Source organism: Natator depressus, chromosome 1 (assembly GCF_965152275.1).
Source record: "Natator depressus isolate rNatDep1 chromosome 1, rNatDep2.hap1, whole genome shotgun sequence".
NCBI lineage: Eukaryota > Metazoa > Chordata > Testudines > Cheloniidae > Natator > Natator depressus.
The window spans coordinates 189,294,286-189,318,841 of record NC_134234.1 but is presented as its reverse complement, the minus strand read 5'-3'; positions in this window follow the sequence as shown (position 1 = coordinate 189,318,841).

Sequence of the window (24,556 nt, the reverse complement as noted above, 5' to 3'; positions counted from 1 at the left end):
GTACAATGATTTGGGATATCTGGAAACTTATTCTGGAATTCAGACAATTCAAAAGTACTTGTTAGAGACTTTAAATACAAAAAGAGAATGATCTCCAGTACTGATTCTCATCTTATGTTTTTCAGTCTTTCTTTGTTTTTTTTGTTTTTGTTTTTTTGCTGTCATTTATCTCCTTCACTTGGCTTGGGGCTGATTGTTTCCATTCCAGGGTTGAAGGATAATGTATGTGGGTTAAATAGATTATCTTTATGCACCATGAAATCAGTTGATAGTGAACTCTGTTATAGCGAAACTCTGCTTACTGAGAAGTGATGTGAAAGTCTAAATGTATTCCGTGCAGCTAAGTGGACATTTACTCTGCTCAGGCTGAGACTGAGGCCCACTGGTTCTAGAGTGGATGGGAGTCTTTGTGCAAAGAAGGCTTCACTGGCTTCCAGTGATTATTTAACATAGAGTTAGTTAAACCTTCTGACAAGCAGCTGCCAGAGCCTTGTATTTGGTACGGCCCCAACTCAGTGGCAACACCAGTGTTAAGTTTTTGCAAATAGTGCTAATGTAGATAGCTCATGAGAGATGAGCCTGAAGACTTCAGCCCCCAGTTCTGGCTGTTTGCCAGCGTGCTCTATAGGAGACACAGGCTGGAGGGGCGTGAAATCCTCTTCCCTCCGCTAGTCTGCTATGCTATGCTCATCCTCTTCAGGCCAGTGGATCTACATGCTCACAGATGCACTTCCCTAGGCCCTTTACGCTCCTGCATGGTGTAGAAGGAGCCCTATGGTCTGAAGGTCCCAGAAGGTGGAGGCCCCCACCTGTGCTCCCAGCATCCTGCCTCCCTCATACCAGTTCAGTGGAACCACATTAGTTGTGCCTGTGGAGTTGGCAGGCAGGATTTGCTCTTTCCAGGAGAAGGACGAGGAGGAGGAGATGTGCAGCCATGCAAAGGTTTTGATGCTGTAAACTGAGCTAGATAGGGTGTCGTCATGTTTAGAGGTACATCTGACCCGGTCCCTGTCTGTTAAAAACAAAATGGGGATAACTTACTTGCCCAGCTCACCAGGTTGTTGTTCGTTAATGCTTGACAGATGCTCAGATACTGTGGTGATGAGGGGTATAGGAATATTTAGCTATCTACTGACACTGGTCTTCCACTGCCATACCCTTTCTCTGTGTGCAAATGGAACACACCTCTCTGGGTGTGACGTCCTGCCTGGGGTACCCAAAATTGTGAGCCACCATGTTACCCCTCTCAGCCTCACTAGATGAGAGCTTTTCTGCTGCTAATCTGTCTTGCTCATCTGTCTTGCCAGCAAACTCTTCAAGACTTCCAGTCCAAACCTTGTCTTGCAGGTAACAATCAGTGAACCTAGTTCCCGAGTTCCCCAGAGACATCTCCCTGTAGTGTCAAGTCCCTCTCACTGGACACTCAAAGAATCACCAAGTTTGCTACCTCCAAATGAGACAGAGTCTAGATCAAAAAGAAAAGGAGTACTTGTGGCATCTTAGAGACTAACAAATTTATTTGAGCATAAGCTTTCGTGAGCTATAGCTCACTTCATCAGATGCATGCAGTAGAAAATACAGTGGGGAGATTTTATATACACAGAGAACATGAAACAATGGGTGTTACCATACACAATGTAACAAGAGTGATCAGGTAAGGTGAGCTGTTACCAGCAGGAGAGCCCGGAGCAGGAGGGGGAGGAGGAAAACCTTTTGTAGTGATAATCAAGGTGGGCCATTTCCAGCAGTTGACAAGAATCTGTGAGGAACAGTAGGGGGGGAAATAAACAAGGGGAAATAGTTTTACTTTGTGTAATGACACATCCACTCCCAGTCTTTATTCAAGCCTAAGTTAATTTTATCCAGTTTGCAAATTAATTCCAATTCAGCAGTCTCTCATTGGAGTCTGTTTTTGAAGTTTGTTGTTGAAGAATTGCCACTTTTAGGTCTGCAATCAAGTAACCAAAGAGACTGAAGTGTTCTCCAACTGGTTTTTGAATGTTGTTATAATTGACGTCTGATTTGTGTCCATTTATTCTTTTACGTAGAGACTGTCCAGTTTGGCCAATGTACATGGCAGAGGGGCATTGCTGGCACATGAGGGCATATATCACACTGGTAGATGCGCAGGTGAATGAGCCTCTGATAGTGTGGCTGATATGATTAGGCCCTATGATGGTGTCTCCTGAATAGATATGTGGACACAGTTGGCAACAGGCTTTGTTGCAAGGATAGGTTCCTGGGTTAGTGTTTTTGTTGTGTGGTGTGTGGTTGCTGGTGAGTATTTGCTTCAGGTTGGGGGGCTGTCTGTAAGCAAGGACTGGCCTGTCTCCCAAGATCTGTGAGAGTGATGGGTCATCCTTCAGGATAGGTTGTAGATCCTTGATGATGCACTGGAGAGGTTTTAGTTGGGGGCTGAAGGTGATGGCTAGTGGCGTTCTATTATTTTCTTTGTTGGCCCTGTCCTGTAGTAGGTAACTTCTGGGTACTCTTCTGGCTCTGTCAATCTGTTTCTTCACTTCAGCGGGTGGGTACTGTGGTTGTAAGAACGTTTGATAGAGATCTTGTAGGTGTTTGTCTCTGTCTGAGGGGTTGGAGCAAATGCGGTTGTATCGTAGAGCTTGGCTGTAGACAATGGATCATGTTGTGTGGTCTGGATGAAAGCTGGAGGCATGTAGGTAAGTATAGCGGTCAGTAGGTTTCTGGTATAGGGTGGTGTTTATGAGACCATTGCTTATTAGCACCATAGTGTCCAGGAAGTGGATCTCTTGTCTGGACTGGTCCAGGCTGAGGTTGATGGTGGGATGGAAATTGTTGAAATCATGGTAGAATTCCTCAAGGGCTTCTTTTCCATGGGTCCAGATGATGAATATGTCATCAATGTAGCGCAAGTAGAGTAGGAGCATTAGGGGACAAGAGCTGAGGAAGCGTTGTTCTAAGTCAGCCATAAAAACGTTGGCATACTGTGGGGCCATGCGGGTACCCATAGCAGTGACACTGATTTGAAGGTAAACATTGTCCCCAAATGTAAAACAGTTATGGGTGAGGACAAAGTCACAAAGTTCAGCCACCAGGTTTGCCATGACATTATCGGGCATACTGTTCCTGACGGCTTGTAGTCCATCTTTGTGTGGAATGCTGGTGTAGAGGGCTTCTACATTCATAGTGGCTAGGATGGTGTTTTCAGGAAGATCACTGATGGATTGTAGTTTCCTCAGGAAATCAGTGGTGTCTCGAAGAAAGCTGGGAGTGCTGGTAGCATAGGGCCTGAGGAAGGAGTCTACATAGCCAGACAATCCTGCTGTCAGGGTACCAATGCCTGAGATGATGAGGCATCCAGGATTTCCAGGTTTATGGATCTAGAGTAGCAGATAGAATACCCCTGCTCAAGGTTCTAGGGGTATGTCTGTGTGGATTTGATCAGACTGCTAGGGTAGCTGAAGATTCACACTTCATTTTAAGACACAGCACTGAGATGGTTTTATAATAAAACAAATAATTATTGTTAAATAATAAATAAATGAAAATTATTATTATTAATAAAGCATGGAGATTTAAGTGATACTAAGCAAAAGAAAAAGAGACAGTTATGGTTACCAAAAAAACCCAAAAACAAACCAGAACACTCTTCATAGGTTTTAAAGGTCCGACCTCCAGCAGAACACAGGCCACAGAATCTCATCCACCCACTCCTGCGAAAAACCTCTCACCTATGTCTGAGCTATTGAAGTCCTCAAATCGTGGTTTAAAGACTTCAAGGAGCAGAGAATCCTCCAGCAAGTGACCTGTGCCCCATGCTACAGAGGAAGGCGAAAAATTTCCTCTGACCCCAGATATGGTGATCAGCTAAACCCTGAGCATATGGGCAAGATTCACCAGCCAGATACCCAGGAAAGAATTCTCCGTAGTAACTCAGATCCCACCCCATCTACCATCCCATCACAGGCCATTGGGACTATTTACAATGAATATTTAAAGATTAATTAATTGCCAAAATCATGTTATCCCATCATACCATCTCCTCCATAAACTTATCGAGTTTAATCTTAAAGCCAGATAGGTCTTTTGCCCCACTGCTTCCCTTGGAAGGCTATTCCAAAACTTCACTCCTCTGATGGTTAGAAACTATTGCCAGTGACTAAAACTTAATCTTAGCAAGTGACAACCTTTTGCCTAAGCACTCTTCTTATTTACATTAGGTTATAGTATCCCTAGCCCTCCAGAATAGGGAATCCAACTTTCACAGGCTCAAAGGGTGCTTTCCCCTCTGCTCCTCAGTGATGCTGTGACAAGGTGCTAAGCAGAAAACTGCTTAGCCAACCTTCTGTCACTCCAGCTCCAATTAAGGGAGGTGAATTGGAGCTGGGTAGATCACCTGGCACTGACTGGGGAAGTTGGAACAGCTGCTGTCTCATCAGGCTGGGGCTGGATAAGAGCCCCCGGGAAGGAGCTGGAAAGAGGGATGCTGCAGTAGAGGAAAGGCAGTGAGGGGAAGCAGAGAGAGATAGCTGGCCCCCTCTCTCGGGCCGGTGGACTACGTGTAAGAAGGGGACTATGTGTATGGTGGAAAGGTGGTGGGAACACACCCTGTAAATAAAAGCACCAGGTGAGCACTGCACCAGAAGGTCTCTATGTGACTTTTTGAGCCCAGCGGGGGCAGGAGCCAGGAGAGCCCTGCAGGGACCCCGTTACAGATGGATAACTAAGGGTTTCTCTTCCCCTCCTTATAGTCCAGTAAACTTTTGAGGTGCCTGGACCCTGATTGTCACTCTGGGGAACGTTGCATCCTAGGTGTAAGTTAAAGATGCTGTCTGCTGGGAGTTATTGCCATGTACAACATTCAAAGGCAGCCCACCTAATTCTTCTTTGCTAGAAGGTTTAAACTAATTCTGTCCCTGATATGACAGAAGGAAGTTTACTAGAAGGAGGTTTTCCTTGTTCATAATCCCATTCCAGAGCAATTGCTGGACTTTAGCCTTTTCCTTTAGTTTCTGGCTGATGGTCTCTCAGCACCAGCCCGGAGGTGCCTACCTATTCCTTTGCCCAGTGGTGGTCATTACTGCATTGCACTTGATGTTTTCCCGTCTCAGGGGAAGCTGGCATGTGCGGACACATTCCCTGGAACATTCTAATAAAGTCAGTTACATGTTCAGCCTCCAGACTGAGACAATCTTTCAGTGGCTGATTATTTTTTCATTGTTCACTGGTCCAGGACCAATGGATAAAATGGTTTATTAGTTCCAAAAGCATTTCTACCAGCCCACTAAATAATTAGCCTTGTCAGGACACAGCAGAGGTGAATTTCATTTGAATCCACAGACTTTCACATTCTCTCTCTCTCTCTCTCTTCCCCCTACCCCACCCCCAATTTTTGGTTTTGTTGATTGTTCACTTCAGATGACATTTTGCAGCTTCACAGAAGTGAAGGTGCTTCCTCCTAGAGATGGGGCACATTGGTGGAGTACCTGGGGGCATAATATGCACTGTTGCTCCCTGTGCTTTTCTATGGATAGAGTACCTCAGTCTCTTGGGATGTCAAGCCAGCACCTTTCACCGGCACTAAAATTCAGTTTAAAAGGGGGGCGGCGGTAGAAAATGCAAAGACTCATGCTACTTTTATTGCAAGTACCTGGGAGTGAAAAGGCAGCATCTGAACGACTTTTCCCTTCATAGTATACTTTCCCTGAGGGGCAAACATCCACTTATTTGGTTTGCTAGCAATCCTAGGTCAGATATTCCAGACTTTCATTATCTTCCAATCTGCTATCAAAAAAAAAAAAGAGTTGATATTTGTTAAATTCCATTTGTGACCCTAGGCTATTAGCTTATCTGGTTTGGACATACCTTAGCTGGCCTGCACACTGAAGCGCTATTCAAGATTGCAGGCACAGGGAACAAAAAGCATCCTCCATTTTAAATGCTCCTTGTGATGAGTCACTTGAAGTGTGTTGACTTAGCAGCGGCAGCAGCAGCTAAGGCTTTGCAAGGAACTGAGCCTTGGATGGTAATTTTGAGGCCTGGTTGAACCCAATTTGGAAAAGCTGGGGATGTCTTCGAACATTGAGGCACCCTCTGTTACACGTGGGAGGTTCACTATCCCCCTGCCACCCGCACGTTGACTTCAGTGCGATTGCTTTAGAAGCAGCCGGGTCACTAAGTGGAGCATATTTGAAGGGTTTTAGAAGGCTGAAATCCAGCCACCATCTTGGATTTGCTCCACTTGAGGAGTGGATCAGCTGGGACAGTTTATAAAGCTTTAAAAGATGAGCTCATTTAAAAAAAAGTAATGCTTCCTATACAACAGTCCAAAGCAGAATGGCTTGCTTAGTCAGTGTTTAATGCCTAAGCAACTTAACAAATGGTGCTAATCATAATAATAGACACTCATGTTGTTGGGGTAAACAGGGAGGCCAAGGATTATAAAGCCCATTGTGACAGAATTCTCTTCTCACCATCAAAACTGTTCTCTCCTGGTCAAAGCTGGGCAGGGTGTGGAGCAGTATGGAGTAACTTATTCCACTTATGGGCAGACAGGCTTTTTCCAATTAAAAACAAACTCATGAAGTTCAGAAAAGGGTCAGTAAAAAAAAAAAATCAATCTCATGGGTTTTCCATGATTTCAGTACAATGTGCTTAGTTTAAGGGATATATAATTTATAATGTGTGTATATCTATTGACTGCAAACCCTGCTAATTCAAGCTGGCCTTCCACTGGGTTATTCCTGTCCCATGCATTCTTATCAGTAATAGTGTTCCCATCGCCCAAATTAGCCCCATGACGCTTGTTTTCTTCAGATTTTTCCCTCTGTTACACCGGGACCAACTCTTGGCTCCTGGATGGAAAGATGAATACTCCTCCCACCCAGTTCCCAGTGGAGGTTCACCAGACCCCTAGACAGCTTGCTGATGAGTGTGGAGAGAAGAGTCTGACCACTTCTAAGAACGGAGAAGAACGATTCTGCAGAGAGGGTACCCTTCATGTGTTGATCCTAAGGGTGCAGTGGAGCCCATTGTTAGCCATTTTCTAGAATAGCTCAGCAGACAGACAGCTTTTGGGGACTCAGGTTTTGACCCAAAGAACTTCTAAGCACTGAACTGGATAGAAAAGGTTCACAAAACCCAGACGTGGCTTTCTCATGGATTCAGTTTCACCTGCAGAAATCATGAAAAAAAAGGTGCCAAACTTGAGTGGTGCTACAACTCCATGTGCCAAGTCGCAGCACCCAAAGCGGGCAGTTGGGCCCAGCCCAATCGGGCAGGAGCTGCCAAGGCAGGATGAGTGAGTAGTGGGCTCCCTCCCAAGGCCTCTCCTCCTCATGGGCCAGGATTAGGGTTGCTGGAGCAGAGGTTGCTGTTGTAGGTGGTTGGTGTCCCGCTTGACGACAACTTATAATCATGTTTAAGAAGTGTTTGGTGTGTAGTGCACCCATTGAATAGGGAGGCTACATCTGCCCCAATAAAACCTTTTAGAGGGGAAAATAGAGGGGATAAAAACTAATTGAAAAGGGATCCAAACATACATCTTCAAAAAATGCAGCTTTGGGAAATGGGTGTTTTGTTAAGAGATTTAAGTGCTGGTTGGTGACAGGTGGCAGATTGCGTCTTAGAGGCTGAAGCTTCTCCCATATTGTCTGGACAAGCACCTGGGGGAGATAGAGAAACTACAAGTGGCTTTGTTATTTGGGCCATTGTGCTGGTTGGTATTATGACCTTAGAGTCAAAGACTGATGGATAGTTGTTAAGGCCAAGAAGGGTCATTACGATTAGAGACTCTGACCCTGTGTGTAACGCAGTTCATGGAATTTTATCAGTGTCTCCAGAAGATATTTACAAGATCTAGCTGGTTATCCTTTTTTTCACCTACCCTTGAATGTATACCTCCTAAAAGAGTTAGGAGAATGTCAATGTTATCTAATGGTTGGAACACAGAGATTCAGATTCAGCTTGGATTCTGATCCCCGCTCTGGCAATGGCTCACTGTGGGGTCATGGGCAAGTCATTTCACCTGTGTGTTTGCCATTTTCAAAGTGGGTTTAGTACGTACTTACCTCACAGGGGTGTGATGAGGCTTCACAAAGCAGTTTGAATATAAATAACAGCACTTGCCAGCTATATAGTGTTTTTATTTTTATTTGACTAATGAGTTTCCCCTTACAAACATTTAGGACAGCTCAGTAAACGCCATTATTTATTACTACTTTGTTTCAAATTTTGTTTTTCCTTAACTGTGGTATTTATCCTGAGAATGAAAAACTAACAAATGTTATACATAATCTCAGCAAATCCCAGAAGAGAGTGCTACAGTGTTCAATATAGCAGTAAGAACAAACAAATGATTTCAACAACCCTCATGCACATTCCAAAGCCATGAGAACAGAATGCTCAGTGGTTGATAAAATGCCTGTCCGATGATTTTGTAGGGCAGATTCAGGTAAGATGCAAAGTAATATTCTCCTTCATCTTTGCAGCTAACCATGAAAATGTGCTTTGTTTTCTTATTTTGAATCCAACATCCAGCATTTCATTTTAAAATTCTGAAACCAAAGCTATGGTGCAAAATATCTTAAATGTAAATTGTATATTTTGTGTTGACTTGGCAGAAGTGACCACACTTGGATGAGGAAGCTCTCAATTGCAACTTTAAAAAAAAATTCTTTACGGGTTGAAACTGCAGAAATGTTCTTTTGAAAGTGTCATAGCTTTGTTGGAAACTGTAAAAATGTGTGTATATATATATTTTGCAACTAGCTAGTGTGTACTGATTAAGCTGCAAGCAAGCTGGGAGGCCCAGTAAACAGAAGCAGATAAGTATACCTGTCAGCTTTTCAAAAAGAGAACAAGAGTGATCTATCTATAACATCCCATGGCATACAGGTTTGGAGAGAGGGTTATCATCTCCTCCAAATCCAAAGCTAGAAAAGCTCTGAGCTGTTCTTTGCCAGGAACAACTAAACCCTCATTAAGTCATTAAAAACAAACCTTTTATAAAACTAAACATCAGTCTCCTTTAGGTTTTATTCTATTCTTTCTTTCCTGTTTCTCTCACTGATTTCCTTTCTCTTGGTGTGTCTTGACTACAATGTTATATAGTTGGAATTTTTCCACGTTACATGCTTTTTTAGCGGTTTCCACTGATACTTTCATCTCACGCCCTGTCTCTTTTTAAGAACTGGAATATGAGAGTGACTATGCTACAAGGGAAGGGAAGCAATGGGAAGGTTACCCCAGTGTCCAGTGAAAATTCCAAACTAGAAGGCTTAATATGGCAGAGAAGGAATGGGAGGAGCTAGAGGGAATCAAGTCTAGAGATAGGGGATGACTAGCCTCCATTAGATATGTGCAAAGTAGAGAGGGGCCCATAGCAAAGTCATCAATTCCAACATATTGAGGTTCACCTTGGACACTATCTCCTCTGTAATGTTCAAACCAAAAACCTACGTCTGATCACTCTCTGACTCTGGGTAACTTGAGAGCTGGATTGGATTCTGTGTTTAGGCCCTAGTTGAACACAGATGGCACAAGAATATAAGCCATTTTAATGGGGGGAATTTTGTCAAAGCTCTGATTTAGCTAAGTACTTCATCATCGAACACACATAGTCTATTGGGTGCCATTGTGCCAGCCAGAGTGACCATGGTTGATGGTGTTGCCTTAGACATTATGTAATGAAGTTCCCAGCTCTGGCTCTGTCCTGAGAATCCATTAATCTCTGAGGCAGCCCCATGGATGGTGCCAAGCTGGATAAGGGCATGCATCCCTTTGTGCATCGATGAAGAATTTGAGAGCGGGATGTGCTGGGGTTTTTGGTTCATCCTGGTGACATGGCTGAAGAGCATGCCGCGCTGCTTTTGAATATAATGAGTGATTGGAGGAAGGCCAGATCTCTGCCAGACCGTGATACTTCACAGAAAGTCAAAGCACTTTATGCTCAGGTACTTCAGCACATGCTCAGCTGGAACCTAATCCTACCCCTACTCAGTGAAGCACCTAAGCATCTGCTTACTGTTAAACACGTATTTAAGCTGTTGGCTGCAAACCAATAAACCAATATTGCCACTCGTGGCCTTCATGGGGCGACGAGACTAGGGCTCTGCCATAACAAGTTTTTAAAAGGTTTATTTGTTTCTAAGTTTTGACATAGCCAGTGTCACTGTAGTATCTGAGCACCTCCCAAAATTATAAAGTGTGGACAAAGATATATTTATCTGCTTTTTCTCCAGCCAGCAGGGTTAGGTCTGGTTTGTTGTTGTTCTTGTATTTTGGGTTTGGTTTGGTTTCCTTGGAGGTTCATTCATTGTTGTTCTGTGGTGTTCTCATGAGAAATCTAGGTCAAAGAAGGGGTTTGGTAATTTGCTGTGAAGGAGCTGAGGGTCACTGTTGCCTTTACCTGTTCCAGATTGGGCCAGTTGAAGAGAGAGTTCTATCTGCTGTCCATGCCGGTTTCGCTCTACGCTAGCAGTTGCATTGTTATGCAGGAAGCAGCTGATGTGGGAGGTCATGATCACATGTGGTGAAGTGGTACCTCAGGTAACCTGGGCCAACCCTGTTTAGGTCTTTGAAGCTGAGGAGCCTGTTGGTCACAGATAGGACCCTATAATTCTTCTGGTTCTCACACATCAAATCTAAATATGGACTAGAATTGCCACACAGGGCAATTTTAAGTCGTGGGCTAGACTTATTGGCATGACTTATTACTTCCCAGACAACCCAATTTCAAAAACCAAGATAACACCTCAGATAACAGTGGCTGGAATGACTAAAGCTGTGTAAAACCCATTTCACAGCGATGTCTGTTTCAATTCAACCCCTGAGTTTTGCTTTGAGTTAGGGCTTACACAAACCTAAAATCACAAAGCAAAACTTCATTCAAGCCTTAAGTTTCATGTAGGTTTGATACAAAGGCATACATTGTACCAGGCTGCTTATGAATCTTCACATGACCTTGATGAGAGTTCAAAATTTTGTAACAAAACCCAGGGGAGTTTTGTGTGGTTTCAAGTTTAGTTTCAAACAAACACGGATCACAGCTTTAGTAACACACCCCCTCATCCACATACTTTGGGACAGAAGGGAGGAGATGCCTCTTGTTCTGTTCCTTTCACATTAAGTTTTGCACATTTTAATTTACATGAAATACTCATGTTTTCTATTCCTTTGGCTAAAAATGGACACAAGCCACGCACGGAGGTATGTATTTTAACCTGCCCTGTGCAGCTCCCACTCCACAGATCAGCAGCAGAGCTGAGAATGTCTGGGGATGGGCAGACAGGAGAAGTTGGCCTCTCTACTTGTCTAAATCCCTGGATGGCCAGAAAGCAAACAGGAAATCCTGCCCCTATTTCCTGCTGCCAGTTCTCCCTGCTGGACAATGGGTTTGCAATTCAAGAAGGGACTGCAGGCTGCCAGAAAGGACATTTGGTGCTGATGCTGCAAGGACACAACACTGCTCTCACTTCTTCACAGAAAAAGGAATGATTTCTGGGTGAATTCCTGCCTCCCCAAAGTCTGTCAGATGGAACCCCACACCAAAGCAAGTAGTGGGAGTTTGGAAATGACTACAAGCAATGTGAGTCCCCATCACACTCCCCAAGTTCAGGAAGGTGGTGCAAAACTTGGCTTGAAGTGATCCACCTCTATCTTCCCCTTGAATCAACTGCTTTGTTCAATACGCTCCCCTAAATGGACCACTGCTGGAGGCAGGATACCGGGCAAGCGGACCATAGTCTGACTCAGAATGGCAGCTCTTGTGTTCATTATAGTGCTACTGGCACCATTCAAATCCAAAACTATGTTTGGATTTGGGAGACCACCACAAAATTCAGGAGTCCGTAGAGAACACACATGGGACGTTTCTTCCTAATTCCCATTAGTTAGAACGTATGCCATGAAGCAGCAATGTGTAGTTCCTTTCATGGCTTTGGCTGAAGGTTTTTCAGTTTGGGTTTTGAATCTCTGTAACACTGGATGTTCTGATTTGTCCATATACTTATCCAACTGCTTTCTAAACTCTTGGCCTCAATGATACCTTGTGACAAACAGTTCCACAGGCTAATTGTGCATTATGTGGAAAGGGCTGTTTCCCTGTCATATTTAAATTTGTTACCCTTCTTTTTCACTGAACTTGAACTTGTTATTTATTTTGAGAGGTGAAAAGAAGTGCTCATGCTCTTTCCCTGTACCATCCACATTGACCAAGTGGATCACAAGGTACGGCTAACATGTCTGCTACCAGGACACAGCAGGAGAGGATGGCCCAATGCTACAGGATGGCTGCAGTTGTTCCTTTTCAGCATAACTGAGATTGCAAAGATGGGTAATTTTTCTTTCTCTCCAAAGGTCCTCACCTGCCAGGTCCTGCAGGGATCAGTACTATTCCTGCTTCTTTTCAATAACTACGTGAGACCAGTCAGAGAAAGAAAGTGAGACGACTAAAATGTCAAAACGCGTACAGCAAATTAGATCTTGGATGAAGAGTGGCTCAAAGCTGGCTCATACTGAACCCAAGACTCAAGTTGTGCTGGCTGGAAAGGGGAAACCCTTTGAAGGATTGGTTGAGACCTTATGTCCCTCTCCCACTGAAAGTGTACAGCCCCCATCCATGAAAGTGGTGGGAAGCTTTGAGATCCACCAGGTAGCACTGGTTTCTAAATGCGCCTTTCACCTCCAGCTTGCTGGAAACTTGGTCCCTTCTTCACAGATGAAGACCTGGGCACAGTCACAATACATTCATCACCATCAGGCTGAATTACTGCAATTTACTGTGTCTAAAGCTGAATGTCGAGGCAATGCAGAGGCTCCAGTTCATACAGAATATAGCTGCTCACTTCATCCATGTCTCAGGCCTCTGTGAGCACATCAGGCTTGTGCTCAGGAGTCCCTTCATTGGCTGCCAGGGAGTTTCTGATGCCATTTTAAGGACTTGGTTCTAATTTTCAAAGCAATAAATGACTCAAGCCCCAGCTACGTTAAAGACCAAATTTTGATCTATGACCCACTGCGACAGCTGTGCTCCTCTGGGACAATGCTGATCACAGAGCCCAGGATGAAGTGCCTGAGAACTAGGGATAAGCCACTCTTGGTTGAGGGGATCCAGGTATGAAACAAACTTCCCAAGGAGATCAGGTGAATCCAATGTCTGACCGCCTTTAGGAAGTGCTGCAAAACCTTTCTCTTCCAGAAAGCCTTCCCATCATGCCTTCTAGCCAATAAACACACACCAAAAGAATGAAATAAAATCTCAAAAATCAAAAGCCCAATCCCAAGCAGAGTTTTTACCCCAAAAAGGGATACTCCGTGGAGACCACTAGGAACTTGGCAATTGCTATTTATTTTTACATGGAGGCGCTGAAGATACTAGGATGGGCAGCAGCATAAAATTCTGAAATGGATGTTAGTCCCTTGGGGTAGGGACCATCTTTTTGTTCTGTTTGTACAGCTCCTAGCACAATGTGGCCTGGTCCATGACTGGGGTGCCTAGGTACTATGATAACACAACTGATAAACATTTTGTCGTGTCCCCCTCTGATTTGACTCTTTCTAAGCTAAGCACTCCTAATCTTCTCAAGCTATTTCCATATGAAAGATGTCTATGCCTCAAATCACTCAACACCTGCCTGTGAACCAGTCCCTCTGAATTTATTTATTCATTTTTTTTAATATAGGGAGACCAGAATGCAACATGGTAACTGAGTTACAGGTAGGGTGGTTGCACCACTGATTTGTATGATCTTACAATTTTCATTATTGTTCCCTATCCCCAACCCTATGCATCCCAACAGACTGGATAAAATTCAGACACATGCTACAGTATATATTGGAGGTTGGGTATGCAGGGGAGAGTAATAAAATCAAAGGTTTGCAGCATCCTCAGATGTACAACAAAAGGTTTTTCAAAATCTAAAAATAGCTTCTTGGAGCTGGGGGGATTTCAGGCCAGGTTTGCATTTTTAAAATTCTTGCTTTCCCTTATTTGGACATACAAAATGGAATCCAGCATCCCCGGGGATTCAGCTGTACTGGGGTTGAGCTGTGTTGAGAAGAAAGTAAATGCTTTCTATGTCTTAGACACATTGCTAAATATGGGCTGCGTTAATAACAAATGAATCAGTTTTCTGGCAGAGTTGCATACAGTTTTCCAATGTCTCGTAAGTTAAGAAAGGCAGCAGCTCTTCTGTGTCAAACTAGGTAACCAGAGAGCAATTATATCCAAAACGGGGGGCCTATGCTGTTCACATCAATGGCAAAGCTGTGGTTGACTTCAGTGAGACCAGGTTTGGGCCAAAGGCTGATACAATTATATAAAAGGAAAAGGAGTACTTGTGGCACCTTAGAGACTAACCAATTTATTTGAGCATGAGCTTTCGTGAGCTACAGCTCACTTCATCGGATGCATATCTCCTGCTGGCAATAGCTCATCCAGACTGACCACTCTCCCCACAATGTGCATGCATTGTGGGGAGATTGGTCAGTTTGGATGAGCTATTGCCAGCAGGAGATATGCATCCGATGAAGTGAGCTGTAGCTCACGAAAGCTCATGCTCAAATAAATTGGTTAGTCTCTAAGGTGCCACAAGTACTCCTTTTCTTTTTGCGAATACAGACTAACACGGCTGTTACTCTGAAACCTGTTATATAAAAGGAAGATTTAAAGCTAGACTGGACAAACCAAATAATCAGACTTTTATTATTAACTGGTTACTTTGATCATATTACTTTTTAAATGTTTAAAATGTAAACAGCTAACTTAAGTTTGAAAAATAGAAGTTGAGGGAAACAGTGAGTTTCCACAGAGAGCTCTGAAATTTTTGCAAATAAAATGTTTGTTTTTCCTCACTTTCTCATTTAAAAAATTGTTTCCCCACCTTTTCCTTTGAAAAAAGGAAGGGGAGGAAAAACAAATAAAGGGTTGGGGCAGAGAACCCATATTTCCAAGAACAGAAATGAAACCAAATGAAAAATTCATTTTGAAATGAACTTTTTTAAATTCAAATATCATGTCAAAATTTTTTGAAAATATAAAGCACTACAAAGATGTTATTATTTTGACTGTTAATGGTACTAAGCCTCCTTTATAAATTGCTTTGAGATATACAGATGAAAAGCTCTGTATAATATCTATTTTGACTTTGGCATGCAAATGAGACATATTAGTAATAGAATCACAGAACTGGAAGAGACCTCAAGAGGTCATCTAGTCCAGTCCCCAGCACTCAAGGCAGGACTAAGTATTATCTAAACCATCCCAGACAGGTGTTTGTCTAACGTGCTCTTGAAAATCCCCAATGATGAAGATTCCACAACCTCCCTAGGCAATTTATTCCAGAGTGGTTAAGCACTCTCGAGGTCCCTTCCAGTTCTATGATTCTATTACTAATATGTTGACTTTGGCAGGCAAATGAGACATTTTCAGAAGTGGCCATGATTTTAGGTGCCCAACTTTGCCACACCTGATTTTTGGGGGTTGCTGAACATCTGAAGTTCTAAATGATTTCAAATTGAATTATGTATGGTTCAGCTCTTGCTAAAAATGATACTCCAGGCATTTTAAGTTGTGCATGTAGAATCAATGACTGCTTTTGGAAATTTTCGCCTAAATTTCATGGCATGTCTGGTGCTCCCATTATTCCTTTTGTCATCTGAAGGCAAATTGCTATTACAAATGGGTAGCTGCTTAGGACAGGTGTCACCATACACCACAGCAATTGCTAACTTGAAATATGTGTTCTAGCCTGGGCCAGATTTAGATAAGAGCATTGGATGGTTGAAGGTGAGAATGCCCTAAGTGTGCAGTTTGAAAGAGCCTTGGATTTTCATCTTTAAAACTTTCATCATGCATCCAGTACTGAAAGGCTTCCTCCTGCTGTTGTGAAGTTCGCTTTTTTTTTTTTTTTTGGTCCCCCAACTACCCATTCCATCCAGAGACAACCTTACATTCCTCTCTGGAATTTCAGTTTCTCCATATGTGCTGCCTCTTTTCTGTTTGTGAGCACAACCCACATTCTCAGTATCTGGAGACACTTAGCCAGGCTTTCTCCATGCAGCCTGGCTGTGCCCACATATTGAGATGCAGTGAGACAATGCTTGGATTCATTTCTGGAATGTTTAAGGCATGCCATCAAACCCACTCCTCCTCTGAATTTGTTTGGAGAAAGCACTTGCAGACCAAAGGGCCTCTCTGCCTCTGATAAACGTGTGCCTTAACAGCTAAAATATTTAGGGGGTGGAATGTGCCTCCCTTTCAACATTTGACCTATGATGAGAAGCTATGTTTGAAGCATTTGTTTTAGGAGAAAATGGGAAAGGGTGTTCATCTATAGCCCAGAGGTTTTGTATGATACGTTGTCAATGCTCCTTTATAACATGCAAGCTTCTTTACTGTCATTTAATATATTTATTAGCAAAAAAACACTGAAGCTTTCATACAAAATCATTGGACATAAATGTCCTTGCTGAGCCCTGGTTCAAATCCCTTCAAGTCAAGTCTCAGTGTTTTGTTTTAGCAGCACTGCTGCTAATTATAGGCAGTCTTAATAGGTATCCTGTATCTATTATCCTTCTACATGCCCTCCATCTAATGGAGTGATGGGAGCAGTTCCATCCCCACAGCCCATCAGTGCGACTTGATATAGGCCAAAGGATGACACTGGAGAGAAAGAAATCCAGATTGAGTTATCAGTATGCTCCTCAGAGAGCTACAGCAGAAAGCACCACAATGGGAGAAACAATTGGAATGAAGCTGAAGGAATTATCTGATGGAAGGAGGATTGCTACAGTGTGGGGTCTTACAGGGTGGGAAGTAGATTGGGGAAGGGAATTAGGGCTTGTCTATGCATAAAAGTTAGTTCAGATTAATGGTAGAGTGTGAATTTGAAGTGGAATAACTTTTCTAGAATAGCTTCATGTGGACAATGCCTTATAGGGATTTTTGAAATTGAGAGAGATGGACACAGGAAATGAGCAGAAGGAGGGGGAAACATGCTTTCTCCTTGGAAACAATAATACAGATTTAGGAATATCAGACTGTGGCTATATTTAGTCAGACACAATAGCCATCAGTCAGCTGCACTCATAGTCTAATGTCTACACTGGCAATTGAACAATAAAACTTTTGTGTTTCAGAGGTGTTAAAAAAGAAAACCCCCAAAAGACAAAAGTTTTGCAGCGACAAGTGCCAGCGTGAACAGCGCATTGTCGGCAGGAGCGCTCTCCTGCCGACAACACAAACGCTGCTCGTCAGGGGGTAGAAGTTTTTTGTTGGCAGGAGAGCCAACGAACAGCAGCTACACTGCGTGACTTCTAGCGGCCCGGCTCTGGCGATGCAGCCAAGTCGCTGAAAGCTGTGTAATGTAGACATAGCTACAGAGTAAGGGACAAAACTCACAATGCTCGAGGTTCTGAAACAAACCTGGCTTCCACGCCACTGGCCTCAAGTGGCAACTATGAATACGGCACTGGAGCAACACCAAGTTAATGGTGGCACATTAACTATGGTTACAGCTACAGCTGACGGAAAAAAGTTTGATGGAGCAGATTTGTCCAAAAAAGTGTAGTTGTGTCAAAATTGAAATAGTTCATGGGAAGGTGTCTCTTCCAGTGAAATATTTTACGGGAAAAGAGAATGATTCATTTACACGGTCTCAATTCTTCTTGATAATGTCAGATCAAGTTGCTTTGATAAGATAAAAAATATTTCATTTCAATAATGTCATTTTGATAAGGTAAAACCTTTCATTTTGACTTTGTCGTGTCAATTTCTTGACTTTTACTATATTAAAACAAAAAATATAATAGTATTTGAATATCACAGAAAAGCCAAAATGATGTTGAAACAATGTTTTGCTTTATCAAAATGACATCATTTTTATTGAAATGAAATTATTTGACATTATCTACTCAAGATGTTTTGATAGGACCAAAGCAAATGGGGGGAGGGATAGCTCAGTGGTTTGAGCATTGGCCTGCTAAACCCAGGGTTGTGAGTTCAATCCTTGAGGGGGCCATTTGGGATCTGGGGCAAAAATTGGGGATTGCTCCTGCTTTGAGCAGGGGGTTGGACTAGATGACCTCCTGAGGTCCCTTGCAACTCTGGTATTCTATGATTCTATTAAAATACAGGTTTCTGGCCAGCTCTAGTTATGAGGGAATCTCCATGTCTAATATAAGAAGTTCATTCAGTGTCTTGGGGTTTTTTTAATTGTAAGGGTCAGACATGGCAGTTTTGCCTAAAGAAACATGAAAAAATGCAATACTAAGGGAGCCAGAGAAGATGTCTGAAGACAAGGATAGTGACATGTTAATCTTATGATAAAGCACTTTTAGCCTTTGATGGGGTCAGGTGGGGTGGGGGATAGCGGTGGGACTCACCCAAGTTCCACCCACTGAATGTGCTCTGCCCATCTGAGTGATGAAAATTTGATGCTGCTCACTGTATCTTGTGCCAATACTTAAAACAGGACTGTCTTGATGCTTGGTTCTCCTAGGCTCCTTGGGCTCTGTTCCACCTCAGTGGAGATTCATATGCCCAAGGGCTCTTCTAGACTCCTTAGGTTTGTTTCACCTCTGAATTGGGGTGGGGAGGAAATAAGTGGCGGTATCTTACACACACCACCCTCTTGCAGAACCAAATGGAGATGTCACTCACAGTGAATTGTGCAGAGCTGTGACCCTCCCCCTCCCTTCTTATATGAGGAATGAAATGGTTAGCCATGTTAACATTTAAATAATCATCACTGGGCCTCAGAATAAACTTTTCTCTGAGAAAAATGCAACAGTTCACTCTTCTCGGAGTTCTTGTTTCTGCAGGCTCCGCTGTAGGTTGGTGACACCTGGTTCACCTTTTTTGATGGGGGAGGGAGTGTGTTTCTTTGCAACTTTAACAGCTAGAGACTTTTTTAAAATGATAGTTGAGACTCTGGAGAACAAAAATAGCTATGGAGAGGTGATGGTGTGGCATATACGCATGTACTGGCGTTTTCCAAGCTCTGGCCTTTAAACAGTAAATAATTAGCACCATGGCAAAATGGATGTAATCTTTTTTTTTATTATTAGTGGTTCCTTCTAATTCACAATCCTCCTCAGTTTATGCTCAACTTGCTTAAAATACAAGTAGAACATGAGTGAACTGGTGCTGGAGGAATGTCTTAATGGATGGAAAAATCAGGAGATTAGAAGATTAAATAATTAACATATTTCTGCTGGGAAATTAATAGTGAGAGATGAGAATTGAAGTGGGAATCAGAGCTCATTGACCTACATACCTAATTTTATAATAACTAGGAGCCAGTTCCCGAGAGGTGCTGAGCACCCACAACTGCCAGTGGATCAGCCCCCAGGAGACTAGAAAAATATTCTGGGATTATGAGTGTGGAGAAAAAAACATTAGGGCCTGAGAAAGGGCATATTTCTCCAATGGAGTTTGAGAGCTACTTTCCTCCCTCTATTCTCATCTTGCGTAAAAATGCTTGAATTGGAGCCAATCTCTGGCCACTTGAATGCCAGACAATATTGCATATTTCACATGTGCCAGCTTTCTGTTTTTGCGTTAGTTATTACTGTATAGGTCCAAAACTGAGGCTTAATTTGAAAAAGGGAGATTTGGGGTTATGAACCTTCATATGACTAGAAATGGTTTTCTATTCATTTCCCACCCCCCACCCCCGCTTTTTTGAACATACCCCTTTAACACTGGATACCTAAACAAATCAACATTGACTTTGTACAGCACACCCACAAAGTGAAAAAGACTGTAAGCAAGAGTCAAAAGGACTAGCCTGGTTTCATTGCCTGTGAAATACAAAAAGTAAACAAACACCATCAATAATGACAAAAATGAATTTTTAATCAGAGTTTTTAGTAAACTAGGGGATTGCTATATAAACAGGTGGTAGCATCAGTGAAGGAGTGAGCTGAGACCACACAGTTAAAAAAATCCAACACACTTGAATGCAGCCAAAGTCCTCATATGCTACTGTACCTGCCTCCCATGCATTTTGTAACTGGTGGTCCCACCCTCAAAAGAACATTTCGTTTCAATTTCCATTTCTCCAGGTACTCGCCGTACCTGCAACCTGGTTGGTGGGGGAGAGGAATTATATACATGACTTTTATATTCAGTGTCCTTTTTAGGAATTATGGGGAAAATCTAGCTTTCACCTCTGTACTTCTAGAGATTCCCCCATCCTGTTAGCATCACTTTTGCCACATTGGGGAGGAGCTGGAATAGGCTGAGGTCGCCACTAAGACTGTGCATGGAACTCAGCCCCCTCTTGTCAGGGGTCCCTATGCGGTGTGTGCAGGACAAACACAACAAACATTATGGCTCCTTAGAGCTTAAGCAAGCAGAGTGCTAGATACTTGAGCCTGTCCGGTAGGAGGTGGAACTCTGTTTAATCTAAATGGATGCTCTTATTTTAAATGTATGGACTAAATCCTGCCCTGGTACACAAGGCAGAGGGATGGAGAATATAAACCACTTCTTTCCACCATGGTCAAGTGTTGCCTACCAGGCAGTTAATTGCATAGCAGTTACACAGGATATTGGGCAGGATATTGAATTCTAGGTTAGATGGTTGGCGGCTAACGGACCAGCCTGTGCATCAGGCACACTGTGAGCATGAGGTGTGAGTGAGGTAGGGTGTCCACTTAATTGTGACCTAGAGGCCATATCTGCCATCAGCCAAAAGAACCAGATAGAGACATATTTGTTCTTCTTTAGAGGAGCAGCAAAGTGCACCTCCCTCATCCATGCTGAGGATTCCTGGCCTGTTAAGCCCAATATCTTTAGCTGAGGATGCTACAGCATGCCCACTCTCTGTTGTTGCTACTGGCAGGGCAGCACTGGGCATTTCTTCTCAATACTTGAGTAGTTTACATCCGCCTTAAAGGTAGAAGCCAGTGTGAATGTATTCACTTGTCTTTATGAAAGAGCAGCACACCTTTCAGTTGACTTGGAACCATCAAGTTGTGGAAGTACCTAGCCAATGCAAATGTGATCTTCCCACGAATACTTGCTTCACATCTCCCTCATCCCTCCCCTTCATCTCCCCTCCCTCCTGTTGTTTGTTGTGTCTACTTGTTGTCATGGCTTATTAGATTGTAAACTGTATTGGGGCAGGACCACAGCTACCTGTGTGTTCATATAGCATCTAGCACAATGGGAATCTGATTGTGACTGGAGCCTTTGGGTGCCACCTCAAGATAAAGAATAATAGTGGTAACAATGGACTGTTCAGAACAGAGCAATCTGAAGTGATTTGTTTAGTTATTTGGTTATAAAGGGCTCTCCAGAGCATAAATGCTCACTGAGGCCAAGAAACTTTGGCATGAAAATCAATTATGTGCTAGGATTTAAGTAGCAAAATTAGATATGCTCTGTGGAGGCAGCACATAAATTTCATGGCGAATGAATCCTGGTAATCCTATTGTGTGGAATTTATGTGCTATCTCCAAAGGTAACAGAAAGATGGCAAAAACTGCAACAAAGTGAGAGAAGAGCAACAAACACAACACCAACGACGACTGAAGGAGCTGATTTGGAAGGAGAGGAAGATATGAAGGGTGAATGTGAAGTGAGATCATTCGCAATAATGGGATGAAAGTGAGCAAAAGATTATTTAGGTAGGATATCAGGAAGAATGCCCTAGGCTGTGGAGTGGTTGCTCAAGGGAAATTATGTCAGCTTTGTTTTCAGAGACCATTTAAAACTAGACTAGATGGAGCAGTGAAGACTACATTACAGGAACCAATAATGCACTGTCGGGGTGGGGGGACTAGATGACATAACAGGCCTTTCCCATCTTCCAGTTCTGTGATGCACTAACATAGGAATTGCCTAAGCTTGAACTTTCCTGCCAAATCCTTCCCTCCATGTCGGCATAGATGAGCATATGTTATATAATTATTCACATCAGCTGCCATATGAATAGAATGCTTTGCTATTGTTACAACTGCAGCCTAACTGGCAACAGCTGAAGAGCTATTGCCATTTTGAATGGGTGTTGCACAGTCTCCTAAAGCCATGGAGACATTCCACACTGTATTGATGGGGAAGTACTCCCTCAGACCAGAGAGCTTCCGGAGTTGCTGACCCACAGAGTCTCTCAGAGCTGTCGAGGGCCAGCGGCTATGGCAGGTATTTTGGGTGGTATAGGACACTGTACAGTCATGTTTCTAAAAACAGAACTTTCTGTTTCCACAATAACAGTTTTAAAAGCATCTAAATCACTCTTGTGATAGAAAAGGAGCAGGAGGTGGAGGGGGAATGGCCTCTGGAGAGAAAATGTTACAGTGCATCTGTCAAAAGCCAATGGCTGAAAGAACTTGAATCCAAAAGCACAGGGCAAAGGCTAAAATGTCCTAAAAGGATTGCCAAATCATAATCTGAAATGCTCTAAAATCCATGTACAAGAAAAGCATTTTCAAGAGTTGCTAGGGTGGTCAAAGCGTCTCTCCTAGTGCATTCTGGCCAATGGAGGTGAGACAGTTTGGGGAATCTGTCCGTATAACTTCTGAATTGTATGTGAGATTATTAAATCTCTTTGTGTCGATCACAGGCCTCATTTTGAATATGCAGCCTTTTGCCTTCTCTGTTCTCCTTTTACCTCCGGTGTTGGATTGATATTCTTTCAAAGGGTAGTGATCCACAGCTAGCAGAATCATTAAATCTGAATGGTCCTCCATTCAAATACAAACATCCTAGAGAATAGGTTGGCTCCCACCTGGGGGAACTGAATTGCAAGGAAGAGGTCACATAGCAATGATGTCATCTTCCAAGGGTCTGGAATCACCTGCAGAGGCTGATCTAGGAGTCACATGACAGAGGGACCGGAAGGTTATAAAATGTCAGGAGCTGATCTATGCAGGGCCAGCTCCAGGCACCAGTGAACCAAGCAGGTGCCTGGGGTGGCAGGAAGGCAGCGGCATTTCATGCTCGGCCGCAAAAATGCTGGAGCCGGCCCTGGATCTATGTGGGGTCTTTTGCCATTTTCACCGGAAGCCTCGTGCAGTGCCTGGGCTCTGTTCAGACTCTGAATGCTTAAAGCTCATGGGGAATTCAGTGTTTGGATCCCCTCACAGCAGTCTGGTGAGAGCCCAAGAGGGGGAGCACAACTAGATCTGTGACAAGAGGTCATTAATTTTCAAAAAAACCAGCAGACACTCTTTTAAAGAACTGAACTGTTAGTTTGAATACACTTCTGGCTGAGCAAGTTCAGCTTAAGGCAAGACAATGTAACTGTCCTATTGGTTTGTACTTTTGTGTCAGCTTAAATCTAGGGGAAACAAAGTAACATAGGCTTTGCTGAACCACATTAGACATGAGTCTAAGTCCAGAATCCTGCCTCCAGGGGTGGTTAATAGTCAAATCGTTAGAGAACAGTGGAAAAACTCCTCTAATGAATCCATCCCATGGCTTGATGTTGTACATGTGGAAGAGGGGAAAGAGTTTCTTTACCAACCCCTCTGTTGATCGGATTACACCATGAAGCATGAAATGTGATTAGCCTTGTCCAATGTTTGAATTAGGGAGCAGTGAGGAAAGACTCAGTGCTGCAGCTCGGATGAGAGACAAAACTGCAATAGGAGGGATGGACAGATGGACACACACACACACACACACACACACACACAAAAAGTTTCTTTCGCATGTATGTATGCATAAATACAGCTTTCTTTCAACCCTCTCTCTTCCCCCCCCCCTCCCGAAATTAAATGTTAGTAGTTGAAAACACTAGGGTTCTACTGAGCAGAGATTAGTATAGGTCTAGGATGTACAAAGTTCTTTGTAATGGAGGCCAACTGAGTGATGCGCCGGTACCTTTCCTTAAACCAGAAGTCAAATAATTCTTGGATGAAAACAACCCTGAAAATGAGTGTTTAACTTACATGCTGTCAGACTTCATACAGAGCCAAGACATTATTGATAAAATCCCTCAGATACTTTAGGTCTAACTTTCAGTCCAGCATTACCGGGTAGCTCAGCTATTTGTGGGTACAACATTATAGGTGTGAATAACTGTGGGGGCATTTTTGCATTTGCAGGTCTTTTTAACCCTCAAATGTCTAGCTTCCTGATTGTGCCTACAGCTTACACTCCAAGGAGACCAGTGCCAAGCCCTTTATCTACTGTTTAATTCAGTGGGTAAGATTATTTTATAGTGAGGCCTGATGTCTTTGTACATTTAAAATGTGCCTACTTTGGCACAAGTATTTAGCAGGCCTGTATGTTCACATTAGGAATTGGTGCATGCAAATAAGTATTATTTGTGTAACAGTATGCCTAGAAGCCCCTTTGTGCTAGGTTTATCCAAATAAATTGTAAGAGACCCTGCTCTAAACAGACAAAGGTCAGAGGGAGAGTAACGTATTGGCTAGACCACAATGCTTCTCTATTTTAAACCATTTCTGAATGAAATGGCAACAACTGTGCATGCAAAAATAAGTACACAAGTGTGTGCTGACTCTGGGTTGGCTTGCAAAATCTGTCTCTCTTATCAAGAAACAATTCCAGTGGCAGTTAATAGAAAATGTGGCTGGCTTTATTGTTCTCCTAACATGGACA